Source organism: Drosophila sulfurigaster, chromosome 4 (genome assembly GCF_023558435.1).
Source record: "Drosophila sulfurigaster albostrigata strain 15112-1811.04 chromosome 4, ASM2355843v2, whole genome shotgun sequence".
Taxonomy (NCBI): domain Eukaryota; kingdom Metazoa; phylum Arthropoda; class Insecta; order Diptera; family Drosophilidae; genus Drosophila; species Drosophila sulfurigaster.
Genome location: NC_084884.1, coordinates 1031964 through 1051613, shown reverse-complemented (window position 1 = coordinate 1051613; position 19650 = coordinate 1031964).

Here is a 19650-nt window from a genome sequence, read left to right as displayed (position 1 = left end):
CAATCTGGTATATTGTGCCGTCTAAGGTATATTTTGAATGCGGTACTATACCAAATATATATGCCATTTGGAATATTTTTAGTATTTTTGTAACATTTTCGGTATATTTTGAAAATAATACCGCAATATTTTGCCTTTATTAAAATGGGTAGCGGGTATCTCACAGTCGAGCAAACTCGACTGCAGCTTTCTTACTTGCTTTATAGTAGAATTGTGCTTCGTAAAAGCTCGCATGAAACTATGAACTCCTTGAATCATGGATCATTTATGTGTTCAATCAGAATTGAGTAGTAATATGTTATTTATATATTTTTTTATATTTGGACGTTGACGTACTAATGACAGTACCATCAATTGGCCCAGTGATACCAAGCACGGGCTCGTTGATGCGCGGACAAAACATTAAGCATGCATTAATCGAAAACCGCGAATAAATATTAAAAGACGCTGGACAGCTAATTAAATACACTAGTAATACTATATCAATAGGGAAGCAAAATATGTTAGGATATACATATGTATAAGAAGATAAAAATAATTGAATACTCGATAAATATGCTAATAATAAGCTTTTAAGCAGAGGAAGAGATTTGCCGGAGCAAACTATGTTAATGAGATTATTATAATTCACACACAGAATACGGAAGGGATTATAGCAAGCAAAGTTACGAGTTCTACGTGAAATGAGAAGAGAAAGAAAATTCCTAGTGATCCTGACCGGAACCGCAAAACTAATTTGACTTAACAGCTCCAAAGAGTCTATTTCACCATTAATTAGTCTCTGTATGAAAACAGCACCTTGCATAGTTCTACGATCAGAAAGAGAAGGAAAGTTTAATAATAAAAGTCTTCTGCGATAAGGTGGTAATCTAATATTATTGTTCCAAATAAAACTACGAAGAGCAAATATCAAAATAGGACGAACCAGTGAAACAAAGTTTTAGTAGAGTAGGGATCGTTGAATTCTTTCGACCAGCGTTTTATAAGTCCCAATACACCCAAGGCCCTATTTACAGCAGACAGATTATGTTTATCAAATTTTAGTTTTGCATCAAGCAAAACCCTAAGTCATTCACACCTTCAATTCGATCAAGAGGAGTATCATATAGAACATAGTTATTTACTTGCGAAGAACCCTACAGAAGGTCATAAGCTTACATTTATTGCAATTGAGATGTAACTTATTTACTCTGCACCAAGATTCTATCATAGACGATAAAGGTCACATTGCAACAGTGAGCTCGCAGGACTATCATTAAATGTCAGGCAAAGCTTAACGTCATCAGCGTGCTTAAGTACACGGAAATGCTGTATAACAGAAGGAAGATCATTTATGAAGAAAGTGAAAAATAGAGGACCCAAATGACTAACTTGTACACATTTATATACAAAGCCATAATAAACATTGTGTATTTTTTTGGAAAGGTATGAGGAGATCCACTCAATTAGGCTATGAGGAAACCCTAAAAGATTAAGTTTATGCAGTAGGAGGTGATTATTTACTGAGTCAAAAGCCTTACTAAAATCGGTGTAAATGACATCCGTTTGCATTTTATTCTCGAATCCTTTAAGTACAATAGAGGAGTTAGTAGAAGTAGACCTAGATTTCACATACCCATTTGACTTAACATAGACAATAACAAAATGCATTTTAAGATAATTCTGTTAGTATATAATTAACAAATTATATATTTAATGGTAAATACTATTTGGTATATAGATAATATTAAAGTTAACTAAATGAAATTAAATAAAAAGAAAATAAAGTTCTTTGAATTTTCCATTTCTTTGTTTTATATAAATATGAAATAAAATTGGGTTGTCTTTCATTTCATATAATTAAACCGAACCGTCGATAATAATTAGAATGAAGATAGGTTTTTAAGGGTTATTTTCTGGATAATATTATCATCTTGGAATTAGTAATTATTCAAAATTAAATTGTTTTTAATGTATGAGATACCCATCTCTTTTTCATGGACATTCTTACTTGTCACCAATCTCCATTTTATTTATTTTAGCATCGTCGATTCTAATATGTGCGAATGTTTGTGTGTGTGACTGAGATGCTCCACCCATTTAAATTACTCTTCACAAACATTCACATACATATGTATATATGTACATACAAAACTTATGTATAATTGAAAATAAGTAGGTATGCGTGTGCATATGTGTGTGTGTATTTAATAGTGATGATGAGGATCGAACGTTTCCACAACCATTTTATCCGGTCGTCTCATTCGCTCTAAGTCAATGTGTTCATGTGTACGTAGTCCGAACAAAAATATATATATTTACATTTGTATTTATGTGTGTGTGTGTGTGTGTGTACTTAGGTACATATGGGGGGAGGTATGCATATTTTCTCATTTCTCATCGCACAAAAAGTCACGCTCAACGCCAAAGAAGAATAAAATCTCGCGTCTGCGTTCACGCTTTTAAAATAAATGAATAAAACAAGCATGGTGGCAAAATGAAAACCCCTTTTTTCACCACACTCGTTATATGTTCTGTACATACAAGTACACATTCACACATGCACGACTATAATTGTATATACATATGTATGTATATGTATAACTTCGGCAACCAACGACGACAGAGGTTCCTTTTCCAACCAGCCAGCATCCGATGCAATGTTGCTTGGTGGGTGTTGGGTGTTGATAGCGAGAAACGAGGAGGAAGAATAGTAGATTGGATAGCTCGTGTCGCTTTTGACTAACGAGCAAGGCTTCTTAACTCTTTCGCAATTACATGGAAATAAGCGCACATATTTATGTGCTTGTATGATGTTTGTCTGCACATGTACATATGCCTATATATGTATGTACATACTATATATGTATTTGCATACGAGCAACATGCAAAGTAGTCAAGATATGAAACATGCAAAAGCAATACTCCTCTAAATCTATGCAATCGTGTTTGTGTATACTTGCATACGTAGGATATACATTGTGTATATATGTATTTATGCTTGCGGTTGAATCTTACTCATTTTGTGTATGGGACTTCAGCATGTGTGAGTGCTAATGTTGATCTATGTACAACTGCAAATATAAAACAAGAAATGCATACATACATATGTATATGCTTGCACGTATTTATGTATGTATGTTCATATGTATATATCTTAAATATAATTTAATATAATTAATATTTAATATTACGTGTTAGTAGTTGATTAGCCTTTCTGTTTGGAATAAAACGAAGTTTTGAAAGGGAAATAATGTAACATGAAAATATTCTATATGGGTAGCGTGTAAAAATTCCCAATTGAATATTTGAAAAATACTAACAATTTCATCTTCGGTCGCGCATTGCACATACAAACATAATTGGTTGTGCTCAGGTAGTGTTGGTAACATTCTGTTTATAATTCGAATTTACAAGTTTCGTTTCGAACTGTTTGCTCTTTAATTAATTGTACAATACATTTACAAACAATTGCATGGAGCAATAAAACAGATGCCACTCCCAAAAAGACTGTGTGCTCAAATTGTCGACTGAGTTGGTAAATGATCGTGTAAATACTCATTAATGTGTATACTACTTAGTTATCGTATTATTATGTAGTTTTATACATATGTTGTACACACAATACAATCATCAATTTAAGTACGCTACTGATATATATTTATATATGTACTTAAACGTGTATATAATTTATGATAAAGATATCATATAATGACAAATATATCATCGGAAGATATCATCGAAAAAGTAAGAAAACTACAGCCGAGGCTATATTTTGTATAATGTTCTATTACTATTATACCTGACTTTCAATGAAGCCAATAAAGATCCAACGGCATTTATTTTTATTTACCATAGTGTAGAAGGGTATTATAATTGTAAAGCTATAGTCTTTGTGATTTCTGAAAATTTTATTGCGATCTACAAATTGTGGAAGTTATTAAAGAAATACTTTTGTATGGGCAAAAACGCCTGCTTTCTAGGGGTCTTAGTTGCTTTGGCTGACAATCTGGTATATAGTGCGGAACTAAATCTATATACCAAATATATAACATTTGGTATATTGTTAGTATATTATAGTATTTTAGGAATATTTTGAGAATAATACCGCAATATTTTTCTTTTATTCAAAATGGATAGTGGGTATCTCACAGTCGAGCACACTCGACTGTAGTTTTCTTACTTGTTTTTTAATGTAAACAACATTAGTGTCACTTTTATTTGAATAATCTTAAATCCCAATCTAAGAATTCTGTGAGTCGCATCTATCCTCGACCGCATAGAGAAAATAAAATCAAAATGTGAAACCATGAGTGTAGAAGTGTGTTTCTGCTAATTAATATTGCGACTTTCAATTTGAGTGCATTTCTGTCCGATTTGGGTTACAAAATTCTGTAATCCATCGAAATTCATATAAAGATTTTAGATTTGAGTGTTTTCGTTCATAGCTCAACTAGTCGATCTGTCGTAAAACATTTTCATTCGTATTCTAAGAGAGAGAAGGAATTGATGATAAATATAATATTTCGTAAGTAAGTGATCAATATACAACTGAATAACGCACTAAATCATAAAATGGTAAAATAATAAATAAGTTGAAAAAAACAAAACAAAAAACAATAAAGTGAAGTGCACACATAACAATTGTCTCTATCTAACGAAAGAACAGACGGACATAATTACTGTTTTCTCGTCTATTGACGCTGATCTAGAATATATGTACATATGTATATATGATGCCGCAGATGCCTCCCTCTACTTGTTACATACATTTCATGGAATCACAAAATTATAACACCCTACCAATATCTTAGATCGGTATAATAACTTTGTACCGGCAGGAAATGTTCTATGTATCACGCAGAAGAGGCATCTTCGGCCCTATAAAGTATTTATTATTTTTATTGGCGTCAATTGCCGAGACGGTATAGCTCACTCGACTGTAGCTTTCTTACTTGTTGTATGTGCCAAAAATAACCGTTCTAGCTTTAAAACAAGTAAAAAGCTACAGTCGAGTGTGCTCGACAGTGAGATACCGCTACCCATTTTTAATAAAAGCAATAACTTTTGCGGTATTATTTTCAAAATATACCGTAAATACCACAAAATACTAAAAATATATCAAACGGTATATTTGTTATATCGACATAGTACCACATTCAAAATATATCATTGACGGCACAATATACCAGATTGTCGGCCACAGCAACTCAGACCCCTAGTAAGTAGGCGTTTTTGACCATACAAAAGTATTTCTTTAATAACTTCCACAATTTGTATCTGATCGCAATCAAATTTTCAGAAATCATAAATACACCCAGTCCTTTTTACGCGATCTCTTTTTACGCGATTTCACTTTAACGCGGTTATTTTCGCAGCGCAAATTTCTTTTTACGCGATTTAGCACGCACCGCGGATGGAGAAATTCTTGCAGATATGGAGATTCTTCTAGACCGAGAGCTCGATGATGACGATTTGTTTGAAATAGCTACGGAAGTAATCGAATCGGAAAATGGCAGCGACACTGAGAGACACTAACCATTTTACGCGATTTTTTTACGCGATTAGTGGCAGAACCAACAATCGCGTAAAAAAAGGACTGGGTGTACTATACTTATTATTGTATACACGAAAGCTGTAGCTTTAAAGTTACTCTTGTTGTTCGATTTTTTTATTTGTGGGGGCGGAAGTGGGCGTGCCAAAATTGGAAACAAACTTGATCTGCGTGCAAACATAACAAAAATTGTAGCTCTATCTCTTATAGTCTCAGAGATCTAGGTGTTCATACGGACAGACGGACATGGCTAGATCGTCTCTCTCGGCTGTTGATGCTGATCAAGAATATATACACATTATAGGGTCGGAGATGCCTCATTCTACCTGTTACATATGTACATTTCCTGCCGGCACAAAGTTATAATACCCTTCTACCTCATAGTAGCGGGTATAATTACGCTTGTTATTCGAGTTTTGTTAACTTTCGGAAGCGGAAGTGGGCGTGGCGAAAATTTGAAACAAACTTGTTCTGCGTAAAACATAGCAAGTGTTATCGAAATTATATCGCTATCTCTCATAGTAGCTATAGTAGATCAGAAGAAAATTGTAGACGTTATTAAAAAATTGCTTTTGTATAGGCAAAACAACTACCTACTAATTTCCTTCTTCGTTAAATTTTTGAGCTTATTCCATTCCTGAAACCAAAATAATTAATTAATTATAATTATAATTATAATTTTGAAATTCAAGACTGTGCAATATAGAATTTTGATTTTAGCTTCAATTTTGGTTCAATTTTGATACATATGTATAATCTTGGTTGAAGAGTTTATTCTTGATTAGCTTAGCTTTTTAAGTGTAGCGGGTATATATGTATAAACACCAAGGGGAATAGACAGTTAAATAGGGAATCATACAGCCCACATACATATGTAAATATGTAAATAAAACAAACGATCGCGACATCGACCATCACAATCGTCAACAAACAACAAATAAATTTTTATGTCAAATATACATACATATGTATACACGTATACATTTATTGAATGAACGGCTGTTTATGGTAAAGCTGATGGTGATGCTGATGCTCAAAGTAAACTATAAAGAGTGAATAGATTTCGTCGAACGCCGACCGGTTACCGGTCTCACCTTCATTCATATTTACAGATCGCCACACACAAAAGTGGTACCCGTATTCATATTCATTCGGTGATTAACCATAGGTAACACAACCTACGGTAGGGTTGGGTATAGATGTCTATTAATTTATTAAAATCACACTCACACTTCTCGACATTAACTCGACAAATTTACGATTTAATTCATATGGTTACAATCACTTCGGATACGTTCTCATTTCCATTCACATTCTCAGATTCCGATTAACATTGAGATTGTTCTTCTCAAATCCTAATCAATTCCGTTAATTTAAAGTCTGAACGAAGTCAGGCATATTTTTTGTATGGCGTTACACTGGATTATATTTTGTATCTTTTCTATTTTTATTATAACTTTGTACCTCCAGCAAACGTATGTAACAGACAGAATGAGGCTTCTCCTACACCGCAAAGTATGAGCGTCAACAGCCGAGTCGATATAGACATGTCCGTCTGTCCGTATGAACAAGTAAATCTTGTAATCTTGTAAAAAAATAAAATAAAATTGAGCAAACGTAAATCCATAACTACAGTTTATATAATTGTAATAAAATGTGTTTTAGTTGCTTTGGCTTTCATTCTGCTATATTTTGAGTAATAGTTGTTCGATATACCAAATATAGCTTTCGGTGCATTTTACTATTTTTCCAGTATATTAATTTGCTATATCTTAAGAATAGAGTTTAATTTAAAATGATCACAACTAGTAAATGGAAGGATATCTGCATTCATAATGTAGACATTTTCTTGACCATCTGACTGTCCATATAACAACTGTAAGACCTAAAGAAACAAAACTGTGTGATCAACTTCAAGATTTTTTCGTGTACAGAATAAAAAGATCTAAAACCCAGATTTTGGTCTTGATACTAAGACTTTTGGTCTAAAAAGTACGTCAAAAACAGAAATCCTATTGCTAGAAATCAAGAACATTTAATATAAGATCTATGTTCTTATTAAAAGAAAGAAGAAAATCTTATAGATATAAGACTAAAAATCTTATTATAAGATGATAAAAATATTATATTTAAATTTTATTTATACCCGCTATCCATAGGGTGGAAGGGTATTATAGCTTTGTGCCGGCAGGAAATGTAAGTAACAAGTAGAAGGAGTAAAGTAGTTATATATATTCTTCTTCAGCATCAACAGCCGAGACGATATAGCCATGTCCGTCTGTCCGTCCGTCCGTCTGTCCGTATGAACACCTAGATCTCAGAGACTATAAGAGATAGAGCTATAATTTTTTCGACAGCATTAGTTGTTTGCACGCAGATCAAGTTTGTTTCAAATTTTTGCCACGCCCACTTCCGCCCCGCAACTCAAAAAATCGAATAACAAGCGTAATTTTAATGATAATGCTAATTATGGTATATACAATAATAACTATAATAGGTATGATTCCTGAAAATTTGGTTGCGATCAAATAAAAATTGTGGAAGTTATTAAAGAATACTTTTGTATGGGCATAAACGCCTACTTACTAGGGGTCTGAGTTGCTTTGGCTGACAATCTGGTATATTGTGCCGTCTATGGTATATTTTCAATGCGGCACTATAACGATATACCAAATATACTATTTGCAAACGTTATTGCTTTTATTCAAAATATGTAGCGGATATCTCACAATCGAGCACACTCGACTGTAGCTTTCTTACTTGTTTTTGTTTACTTTATAGGAAAAATTGTAGATTAGGAAATTTGCCAAAACGAGAAAATCTTATACATTGCCTTGTATTTTTTTAATGTTTAATTACTACAATCTATGCTAGAGAAATTTTACTAGGTGTCACGATAACAACGATAATTAAAAGCAGTGTCATCACCACACTTGTACCCTCGAATGAAGCTTTAATGTTAATTTCTGATTGTTCTTCCATTTAATTTAAATCTCTTAAATGCGACCAAATTCCCTGCAGTCAAGAGATGCCATGGTCAGAGGCGTCGCGTCAATTTACGGTTTTAATCTCAAATTAATACCAAATCTGTGCGGGTAACTGGCCAGCAGTTGTTGTTGTTGTTGCTGTTTTATTGTTTTCATTTGATCCCAACCTCATTATTAATTTGTGACTGCCGGAAGTCCAGCGCCTTGGTGTCCATTAAACCCCTATGCCCTTCATTTTAAATCTGCTATCTAAAAATAATTATAATTGAAAGACAGAAGGCAAAAGAAAGACCTTCCATAAGCATGAGGCACATTTCCATTACAGTTTTCAATTTACTTTCGCTTTGTCTGACCCTGACCGGAATTACCAGCATAATTATATATTTAACGCCTAGCGGCATTATTAAGTACTATGATGACAACCTAATTAATTAAAAAATATTTAAATCTTTTTTTGTGTGTTTGTCCCAGTCTTGTGTGAGCCATGGCGTATGGTTTTATTTCGTAGTATTAGGGAATTTCCAACTACTAGTTTACTTGGATATTCCTGCAGTATGTTCAACCAGATAATCTCCGAAGTATTACATATACTTACTCTAGATAGACATGAAGGCAATTGCTAAAATTATGTTACATAGTACCACTGCCCTGTTCACATCTGAATATGTGCATTTGGTTATGAATCAAATTCATTAATTTTAAATGAGATTTACTAGAGTCATATCATTTGTTTCTCTTAGCTTCCCAAAGAAACTTATTTATGATATGTGATATGATATATAAGAATATGTTGTTCTGTTGAATTCAAAGATTATTTGGACGTTGCTAACTGACGAAGCGAGAGTGCTATAGGTGACTTTCTGAATCAAAATTAACTCTGGCGTATGTAAACTTTTCGAGTGTGAATAATTTATAATACCCCAATGCTCAGTAAGTAACATAGTAGTAGTAAGAGATAGTGAACTCGCATGCGAATATTCATAAAAAGTGAATTAGCAATCAGGATGGGGATGAAATTGACGAGCGCTACGACTACGAGATAACGACTACAATAGGGAAATTCCGATTATTTCTTATTTTCATTAATGCGGTATTGCGAAAATTACAACGCGGTTACGAATTCTCTTGAGCTTCGACCCAAATAAATGTGCACTTTATGCCTTTTACGACCACTTTGGCTAGGTATTTTGGTATTCGAAAACAGCATATGACTATTAGCTAAAATTAAACAGCAGACGTAACGAAATTAATTATATTTCAATGACATTGCGTAATGACAAACGAAAGAATGGTGGCAGTAAAGGAGGCAGCCACTGCCAAACGGTACTTAAGGGTGTGGGGAATATGATGAATAGAAATTAAAATTATACCATCCACTACTCACTGTTGTTGTCCAACTTCCACATTCATATTAAGTGCCGTAGCACAAAGGCTTCAATATTTATTAGCAATAATACCTTTTCCTCGATTCGTCAAAAATAATATTAATTTAAAAGCAATTCGCATTAAACGCTTCTAAATGGTTTTTTGCTCAATCACGAATCTTCCTACACATATTAATAGAAGGTTAATATTCTGTGATCCAGATCCGTGCTCTGCTCTTTATACACCTTAGATTATAGGTTATATTATATCTATGCTAATGTCATGTTGATTTTGACTTGATGTCTTTCAATTTTGCTCCGTGGACAATTTGTCTTATTGTAGCCATTTACTAGACGCCACATAGCTCAGAGTTAGCCGAAGACTAAATAAATATATCATTATATGGGGTTATTAATAACAAATAAGACAAATAAGATAAGATCCTAAAATCCTAATCGCACACTGCGATGTTACATGATAATTTTAACTATTTCAAAAGGTACTTGAGGATATCAAATGTTCATGGGTTGATCACATAAAAATACAAATTGAAATGGGTTCCTCCACAATGAAGAGCTTCCTTAGAGATAAGAAAATTTGTTAGCTATATAAGGCAGGATTTTAAGAAATAAAAGTCAGTTCAATAACAGAATTAACTGAGTCGGTGTGTCTATTCATTTCGATCCTTCGAAGCGTTTCTGCACATTTCCCCCACCAGTTATAATACTCTCAGAAAATAAACAAGAAAGCAGTAATATTCTTAAAATGTACCATATAATATATCACAAATAGATAAAACATACCATATTCGGTATATTTGTGAAGTACTATATTTAAAATATACCAAATGGGGCAAATTATACCAGACTGTGAGCAGCTATGACTCCATTGCAGTACCCGTAATTTTTAAACAAAAGTTTTTTCAACAAGTAAGAAAGCTACTGTCGAGCGTGCTCAACTGTGAGATACCCGCTACCGAGGTGATACTGTGATAATATAACTAATTTTGTTGATGCGGCTCGAAAAATGAATGAAGTCTCTCTCAGAAAAGAACCTCACTTCGGAGATATATTGGAAGGTGAGTAAAATCCTTGAAATACCATTTAAAAAGAATTATTGGAGTTAACAATTTAACATATGTGTAATTCTCTGAGGGATGTCGCGTGCGACCATCTTTACAGTGCACTATGGGCAAAAAGTCCCGAATTGCGGCATTTTTACCATTTTTGAAGATAGAAACATGAAACTTTGTACATATACCTAAAAAATAAAGATCGAATTTCGGATTTTTTCTTTTTCATTTGGGCCACGCCTTTCTTCCCGCCCACCTTACCTTGAGGTTATAATTTTCGATTTTTTTCTAAAAATTTGTTTTAAAATATTTTAATGTAATATATTTAATAAAATTAAACTAAATTTATTAAATTAATATATTTTTAGCAAATTCGCATTTTAAATTTGATTTGGATCCATGCAAAATTAAATCAAAAATGAATTAGAGCCCAATATTATGTTTTGTGACTCCATACCTTGTTGCGCAGTTATTAATTTATTATTCACAAAGCTCTTCCTCCAACTCCAGGGAATTTTGCCCGAAAATTTCGAGTTCATTATCTCCGCCTTCTTCTACCTGATTATCATTATTGTCTACACATGCCCATGTTATTGTATTAACGTATAAGTACATCAAGTACCTACTTTAACTTTTGATGGGCATACCTCAAACTAACATTATGTAGCAATTAAAATTACATATATAAAAACTTTTCAAAACGTCATGCAACAATAGCATTGACTTTTCTGTTTAATAGACTAGTTCAAATTCTAATTTTCACTATAACCTTGGTCCTGCCTAAGTATACGTCAATCGTTTACGACCAGACTTTACGCGTGGAACATCATCTTAAGAAACTCAATTATGAACGAGGATGGAACCCATTGCGCAGACTTTTCTGTTGAATTTTCGTAAATTAGTGTTATTCAATCCGAAAAACTGAATAAGCTTATCTTTTATTAAGATTTCCTAAACATCACTTAATTAATTTTCATCGATATTTTGCAAAACAAACTGCTGTGAAACAGTTTGTTGGCGGTTGTTTTTGCTTCAAAAATCAAGCAACGTTGAAAAACAAGACTTAAATACAACTGCAACATTGAGTTTTGCCGTAAATCGGGCAAAAACGGGCAACAATGTTAATCACTATTTGATTTTTAACAGTTTGGTTAATAACATTCAACTTTAATATTGCTTCGACCGGCCTAGACGCACTAGTTACACTCCACAGAAACACAAATACAACACATTGCACGATTGGACAATATATCACATGTACTACAAATTTAGTGCCAATAATTAATATTACATACCTTGACGATTAAATTCCATATTCAAACTTTTTTGTTTGATTTAATATTTGAATATAAAATTGGCAGAAAAAATCACAAATTTTCCCGCCAATTTTTTTTAGAGGGTCCAGACCATAGTCTTTAAATATGGGCGAATAACAAATTACCAACGAAGTCTAAAATTTTTAAAAATATGCTTCAGTATTCTTATTCAAAAAATAAAGTCAATTTAATCATACCGAACACAAAAATGGCAAGATGCCGCACTTTGCAACTTTTGCTCATAGTGCAGTGACAAAAAACATAACCTGAAAAAATTTTAAAAATAAGAAAAGCTTATTTTTATAGCTCTATACTAGTACTTTAATTAAAGCTATGAATGGTTTTGAAATTTTTTTCCGTTTTGTTTTCTGTTCTGAATAACCTTCACTTATTTTTATACCCTCTACCCATAGGGTAGAAGGGTATTATAACTTTGTGCCGGCAGGAAATGTATGTATGTAACAGGTAGAACGAGGCATCTCCGACCCTATAAAGTATATATATTCTTGATCAGCGTCAACAGCCGAGACGATCTAGCCATGTCCGTCTGTGTGTCTGTCCGTCCGTCCGTATGAAACACTAGATCTCAGAGACTATAAGAGATAGAGCTAAGTGGGCGGAAGTTGGCGTGGCAAAAATTTGAAATAAACTTGATCAGCCTGCAAACATAACAAGTGCTGTCGGAAAAAATGATATCTCTATCTCCTATAGTTTTTGAGATTTATGTATTCATAGAGACGGACAGACAGACAGACGCACATGGCTATATCGTCTTCGCTGTTAACGCTGATCATATATGTATATACATATATATACAAGCGAGGTTACATAATAATTTTAACTACTTCAAAATGCACTTTAGGATGTTCATGTGTTGCACCATATAAAGATACAAATAGCAAAAGGTTACTTTACGCTGGGAAGGCTTCTTAAATATGTATAAGAAAATTTGTTAGCTATATTATATAACCCTTGAATTTCAAGGAATAAATGTCAGTACAATAACAGAATTCACCGAGTCGTTGTGTCCGCTCAATGAGAAAGGGTTTGTATTGACACGATCGGCGATTACTTATTTTGACAATTGACTGCTGCGCTACATCGACTTTCAATTCTCGTCTTACTCCTACATTTCTTAAAAAGGATCTATTAAGTTTGTCGAGAGCGAAATTATTACTTTTTATCGAGGCGTAAATTTCTTATTATCAATTAAATTTATAAATTTTCTTTCACTATGGGGCAAGGGGTCAACCTATAGCTTTTATTATGTAGGTGTTGAATTTCGAGATAAGCAAACAATACGAAAGTCAATTATTGAAATCCAGCTTCACCCCCACTTTCATGAATATGCAACCTTCTAGGATGGGCTAAAGTGGCAACAGCCTGGAATGAACTGCGCTGAAGTTATTTTACTGATGCAGTTAATCGAATATCTTGCACGCACGACTAAAAAGATGTAATGCGACAGAGGGTTGCTAATCCCTTGATACACACAGCCCCAATCTGCAGTCTCCTGCCGGACGCCACTGTCTGAGTACAAATGAAGTTCCTGTAAATTTCCGGTACACACCAAGGTAAATTAAACAAAGGCAATTAAAGCGTTAATGTGCTTCGGAATCCTGCATCAGATACCAACAACAAAAATCCCAGATATCCCCACGTCTAAGTCTCATTCTCACCTACATTTTGGTTTCCACACGAAAATTGGACTGAAGCATCTGCAGCAGCAGCGGACACAAATGTACCTTTATGGCATAGGCCGAGAGCACGTAGTTCATCGAGCAACTGTATAAAATGGCCTGAGACTATTGACATTGATATCTCTGGCATATCGCATTTGGTGGCTCGGCAATACGTGTCGTTTCCAAATGTGGCTGATGATGATGGTGGTGTAACACAAAACTGTTTCATTTATTTAATTACAAAACGATTTATAATATCTAAGCACATGTAGTCGTGACAATTCAAATAAGAAAATTTACTCACAAGAAAGTATTTCTATCATACAAACATTACATATCCTATACACTTTTTATAACTTTGTGCCGGCAGGAAATGTATGTAACAGGTAGAACGAGGCATCTCCGACCCTATAAAGTATATATATTCTTGATCAGCGTCATCAGCCGAGACGATATAGCCATGTCCGTCTGTCCGTATGAAACGCTGGATCTCAGAGACTATAAGAGATAGAGCTATAATTTAGCATTTGTTATGTTTGCACCCAAATCAAGTTTGTTTCAAATATTTGCCACGCCCACTTCCGCCCCACAAATCAAAAATCGAATAACAAGCGCATTTTAAATCTAGAGTTGTGAATTTTGGTATATACTATAATTACTAATAGTAGTTAATAGTAGTTATGATTCCTGAAAATTTGGTTGCGATCAGATAAAAATTGTGGAAATTATTAAATATTTGTCAAATCGATATAGTACCACATTCAAAATATACCATAGACGGCACAATATACCAGATTGTCGGCCAAAGCAACTAACCCCTAGTAAGTAGGTGTTTATGCCCACAAAAGTATTTCTTTAATAACTTCCACAATTTTTATCTGATCGCAACCAAATTTACAGGAATCATAAATATGTACTTTTGTTATTATTGTATACACCAGCTCTAGCTTTAAAATTACACTTGTTATTCGATTATTATTTATGATTTGGCACGCCCAAAATTTTGAAACAAACTTGATCTGCGTGCAAACATAACAAATGCTGTCGAAAAAATTATAGCTCTATCTCTTATAGTCTCTGAGATCCAGTGTTTCATACGGACGGACGGACAGACACACAGACGGACATGGCTAGATCGTCTCGGCTGTTGACGTTGATCAAGAATATATATACTTTATAGGGTCGGAGATGCCTCCTTCTACCTGTTACCTGCATTTCCTGCCGGCACAAAGTCATTAGAGGGTTTAAGTAATCTTATCCTACAAGAAATTCTTCAACGATTCCAGGTCTGCTTCCAGATTTTTGTAATTTTTAGTGCAGAATATATAATATTAGAATTCACATATAGCAAATATATGTAGGTAGAATGTTAAAATAGCTTGGTAAGAAATTGTCAACACAATTTAGAAAGCTACGACCCATAGAGTAAAAGGGTATTATAATTTTGTGCCGGCAGGAAATGTGTATATTCTTGATCAGCGTTAACAGCAGAGACGATCTGGCCATGTCCGTACGTCTGAATGAAAACATAGATCTTAGAGACTAACAGATAGAGATGTAATTTTTGGATAGCAGTTGTTATGTTTTGCCACGCCCACTGACGCCCCGCAAATTGACAAAACTCGTAATTTTAAAGCTAGAGCCGCGAAACAATAATTACTGTAGTCTTTGTGATTTCTAAAAATGTAACCTTACTGGATCTGAAATAACTAAAAACAAACAAAATAAAACCTATGTGTTCATAAATAAAAAATGAGAAAAAGAAATCGTAGACGCTGAGTAAAGTTAACTTTTGCTGGAGCATATGCTGAAAATTCAGTGTACTATATGTATAATATAGACATACATTGTTATGGATATGCTTGGAGAGTACTACAACTTTCGCAAAACCCAGCAATATTTTAAATATTATTAATGTTAGTAGTTTAACCAATTTGTTAAAGGAGTGATGCATTTGAATAATTGACATACATAAAATGCAACACGAAACTAATGGGCAAGTCACAGATTTATAAGTTAGAATCTCCAACTTAACTTCATAATACAAAAGTTTTTAATTATTCATACTTCCAATGCTACATCGAGTTGTTATAGGCCGCCATCTACATACATACACACATATACACAAAAGTACACCCATACAAGTATTTTTGCAAGCACACAGGACAACAAAACAACAAAAATCGATATTCCATATTTCAATGTTAGAAATTTCAGATGCTAAAATTGCCAAGCGCTTTTTATCCAATTTTTACGGACCGGCTAAAAAATTGGGGTGTCGTTGTTCTGCGTGTGCTGTAGGCATAAACATTGAGCCATACAAACTAACGAATAGCCTACAATCGTATGTTCGCTTATTTTTACATCGAGTGAAGGGTGTAGTCCAAGTCATGAGGCATGCTGGCGGCACCATGAGGCGAACAAAGCAAAAAACTCGTATAGCAACAAAAATGAAAAGAAATGAAAAAACAACCCCGACAAAATTATAATGAAGTTGGTGGTGGCGCACAAGCAAGAAGAGCAAGCGGAATATGTGTTTCAAAATGAGCTGTAGAAGGGGGCAATTTTGCCACCTTATGCAGCAGTCTGAACACCACCGGAGAACGCTAGCTTAGGCTTTGGAACAGGCACTGTCAGCAATACCACCCTACATCATAAAATTAAAAAATTGTGTGTACATAAAAAAACCGAGATCATCCACGGTGATGAACACAAGGAGCGCAAATTCTCATCCCCGGGACATAACTAACTTATGTATGTTTGCATATGCGAGTGTGTGTATGAATGTATACATACTATAGATACATACATATGTACATATATGTACACATATGAATTTCTAAAAGTATGTAGATACATATTACTATATGCAAACGCGTGCGAAAATCTTAGCGAAAGACATCTAATGGAATAATAATTAAAGTACTTAAGTGTTAAAAGAAAAACCGTTTTACTTTTATTCTTGCATAAAGATTTATAGGTCTTAAATATAAAGTGCAAGTACAACATTTTATGTTTATAATATTTTTCTATAATTTAAAAACTATGTGATCTTCAATAAAGAACGTTCTCATATAAAAAGACCGGAAATAAATAACTTTTATTTTTGTCATTCAACTGAAAACATATGCAAAATAGCTCATTAGCAAAATGCTATTTTTCTGTTAATTTAATATTATATAATTAAATAATTTACTTATTGTCTAATAGACATTGTAAATAAATAAGAGAAAAATGTGTTTTTTTAATATCGATGTATGTATATTGTACATATGTAGTTGATACACCCTTTATATATATGTATATTGTGTTAGTTAGACTGCTTATAGCTCAAGAAGTGCTTAACCGATATGGCTGAAAATTGGTGAGGAGGTAGCTTAGAGGTAGGAATAGGACATAGGATCAGGGTTACCAATGCAAATTTATACATTTCCCCAAAAATCGGGATAAAATTCCCAAAATTTGGGGACAAAAATCCGCTGATTCCCCACAAATTCCCCACATAGGTTTATTTAAATGAAACAACAAAAAAGCTGAGTATAACTCATTAGTATTCTTAATTAATTAAAATAAAAACTCAAACAGTTAATATTCATATTCTTTTCCATATTTTTGTGGATAGAATTTTGTTTGACAGGTTGAACTTGACGCTGCCGCCTAGTTTTTAATTCCTTCTCTTGCAGCCATAAATGATACAACAGTATCTGTATTCAGTTGATTACGGTTTTCAGTTTTCAAATTCTTAAGAACACTAAATTTGCGTTCGACCGATGCATTTGAAAAAGGCAGTATCAGCAACAACGAAATAACAATTTTATATTTCGAAACAGGTATTCTCCCGCAGAGTTTTTCAGACGAAACTCGTATCGATACTTCGCGACAGAAATAACATAAACTTGTCGAACTCAGCTACGAAAATGACAAAGACAGCGCGCATAACATGTAGGCGTTTAAGAAAGAGAAAAACGGGAATCCCCTGATCATAAACAAAACAACTGTCAATCTACTTGTATGTAGTTTGAAACTAGAGATGTGCTATACATAATATTTTTAAAAAGGTCGATGCCAAACCCCAATAAATCCCCAATCAACTTAAAATTCCCCGCACTTTGGGGAATTCCCCACAAATTAGCAACGCTGCATAGGATACCTACCAAAACTGTCTAACGTAGATATACCATTAAAAGGGGTGCTAAGAATCGTCTTACTAATTGTAGTTAGTATGGCTCGACTTCGTGCTTCTCAGTCACAAGTGCTCGATCGATAGAGCAAAGTCGTCGAGCAATCAGCGTTTCGATACGATTGCAGCAATTATTACAGCTGGCATCCTAGCGTTTTGCATTAGGCAAATGAACGTTGTTTGCTTGTATTGTGGTGCGTTAAAGTTTTCCAGAGAAACGCCACGCCAGGATTATGCTGCCTTAGTGGCAAATTGAAATTGTTGACTCCACCACTTGAGCCATTTTATTCGTTTTTTGTCGCGAAACACCAGAATCATGCCACTTTCTTGCAAATACTTCAAAATATTATATAATGGTAATAATATAAACCAACCAAAAATGTGCAACGGTATGCGCTTGGTGGTAAGAAAATTGATTAACAATGTAATATACGCGACGATACTGAATCGAAAAGTCAAAGGTTACGAAGCTCTCATTCCGAGGATCCTGATGATCCCAACCGATTTTCTGTTTGAATTTAAAAGACTTCAATTTCCGATCCGTCTTGACCATGATCATCAACAAATCACAAGGCCAATCCTTAAAAGTTTGTGGTTTGAATCTCAAACATCCATGCTTTTCCCATGGTCAATAATATAATATGTGGAATGTTCACGGTTCGGAAGACCATCTGCGTTGTTTGTTTATGCGCCTGATAAAAAAATGTGTATTATAATACACGACATTTTTAACATAAGTAACATAAGTACTGAAATGCAGAAAATAATAAATGATTAATGCACATAACTTTTTTTTTAAGAAAAAAGTTAATCATTTCGAATTATTTAAGTTTTTAATATACTTACAATTTTGAATATGTTAATTGACCTGACTAAGCTTTAAACCCAGCACCACCGCCGCTTGCAAGCAAGCTACGGCTTCGGGTCCTGACGTTATAGAAAGGGAATTAAAACATTCGTTCTGCCTAGATAACAATTCTGCCGGATTTTACGAATAGAATCGATTTCAAAGACTAAATGAGAATTATATTACCAAATTTATATATGGCAAAAATATACCAAAGGCAATATTTGGTATATTGAAATAGTCCTACACTCAAATTATAACATAGAATATAAAATATACCAGATTGTCAGTCAACGAAATTAAGATCCGATTATAGCAGGCGTTTTTCCATACAAAAGTATTGCTTAAATATCTTCTACATTCAACTGATCACAACCCAATTTTTAAAAGTCACAAACACTGCGGCTATAATTGTATGTACTAAAAATTAATTCGATATACAAAAATACACTTGTTTTTCGATTTTTTTCTACTTGCGAGGCAAAAATTTAAAACAAACCTGATCTGCGTGTAAAATTGAAAAATCTTACAATTGTTTACTGGTAACCAAACTTGGCTTTGGTAATTAAACATCCCCTCAAACTTGTAGGTATCGTTATATTATTCACTTTCAATTTGTATGTGTGCGAATGTGTGTGTGTAAATTGAAGGGTGTACATTTTGGCACT